Genomic DNA, 1,677 nt, shown 5'->3' with positions numbered 1-1,677 from the left:
CGATCCCATTGCACGTCGGTGTTCCGGCAGGGATGGGGGGGAACCCGGGCGAAGGGGCAGGAATTCCAGTTGCCATTGCACGCCGGTGCTCCGGCAGGCGGCTGGGATTCGGGGGGAGGCCACCGTCATCCATTGCACGCCGGTGTTCCGGCAGGAGGCAGTGGCAAGGGGAAGCTCCTCCGTCAACGAGCTCGTCGTGGACTTGCTCGCGGGCGGAGGAGAGCCGGACCCCGGAGGCACTACAGGACGTGGTCCTGGCCGAAGGGTGGGCCGGAAGTTACGGCTTCCCGGCGGTTGGATTGGACGTGGTCTGGTCCCTCCGGTAGGAAGAGGCAGACCCTGGGCTGGTCACCCGGGTGGGCTGCCAGATAGACGGGGATCGGGGCCGCTCGGACGTATCCAAGGCGGGGCCCGATCGCCTGAGGATCGCCGGGGCCGCTGGGACTTATTCCCAGGCGGGGCCCGGTGGTCCGAGGAGTTGGTCGGCAAGTCTGCCGGCCAACACCCGATCCTCCGTGACGAAGCGGTCAGTCCCTGCGTCTGGGGCCGACCATGGTGGAAGGATACAAGGTGAAGCATTCCGGTGGATGCGCAGTCGTCTGAAAGTAGTGGGGTATAATCAACTAATCAGATTTCACCTATTCTGCAAATGCACTAGTGCAGCTGAGTGCAGCAGTGCAGCGAAAAAGAACAGATCAAAGGTGAACAGTGTTGATGACACTGCCGTGACACTGACATATAGGTTATTCTTATTTCGGACATCATGCCGAATTGTTTTGTAAAAAATTGTAAAAATCGGACATCTTATATATTTAATAAAAATGTAATATTTTATACATTTCCTCAAGATCCGGATTTGCGATCAAAATGGTTGGAAGCTTGTAAGAAAGATAAAGAATACAAGAATAAAAATGGTAATTAAATTATGTTTTTAACATAATTTTAACATATTATATATCACTCGGATATAACCTATATTCCTCTTTATACAATAATTTTCATTAAAATTACTTCCAGAAAGAATGCGAGATACATTTTAAGTCAAACTGCATCGAAGAACAAATCACTAAACCACGTTCGAAAGGTACTGAACCACGTGTTATACGTCGACTTAAAAAAGGATCGATACCAACAGAATTTCTTAATTAACCGAACGAAAGACACAAGCGGTTATATTCATTCGACAAATTTTACAACAATGATGAACCTTCACAGAAATCAGTTTGGTAAGAATAAAAAGTCGATTTTGAATTACAATACAAACCAGATTTTAATGTGAGATTCAAAGTTACAGTTCAATGTAGCAATGAAAAATAGAACTCGAAACCTGAGTTTGACTTATTTTATTGAAATATATTTGACATGCCATAACAGTGCATTCTGGTAATTATAGTACCGGAATACCAACTTATGAACAACTTGTTGAACCTACTACAATATCGGAGATTACCATTAATTCCTGTGCTGTAAATGCAACTACAACGGAAGAGCATGCACCAATAGAAAACTTGGACAAGATCTTTGGACAAGAGTATGTATCTCTTCGAATATATTAATGTTATTCTTTAATTAAAAGAAGGTATTGCAGAAAATTTCTTATTTCATTTATTGTACATTTCAGAACAGTACAAGAAGCTGACCAGACAAGGAAGCCAGAGGATATTAAATGTCTTTTGA

The 1,677-nt window shown here is 44.7% G+C and overlaps 1 long non-coding RNA gene across 1 annotated transcript; it reads left to right on the top strand.

Moving 5' to 3' along the window:
• The first annotated feature begins 525 nt into the window (after positions 1-525).
• On the top strand, positions 526-1,500 carry LOC105557054. The gene is made up of 3 exons (XR_001008571.1): positions 526-701; positions 849-1,226; positions 1,394-1,500. It is a non-coding gene; the product is annotated as an uncharacterized LOC105557054 (long non-coding RNA).
• The last annotated feature ends 177 nt before the right edge of the window (positions 1,501-1,677 follow it).

Source organism: Vollenhovia emeryi, unplaced genomic scaffold (genome assembly GCF_000949405.1).
Source record: "Vollenhovia emeryi isolate VEMERY1.0 unplaced genomic scaffold, V.emery_V1.0 DF939639.1, whole genome shotgun sequence".
Lineage (NCBI taxonomy): Eukaryota > Metazoa > Arthropoda > Insecta > Hymenoptera > Formicidae > Vollenhovia > Vollenhovia emeryi.
Note: the sequence above shows the minus strand (reverse complement) of the source record. Positions and strands in the feature narration are given on the sequence as shown.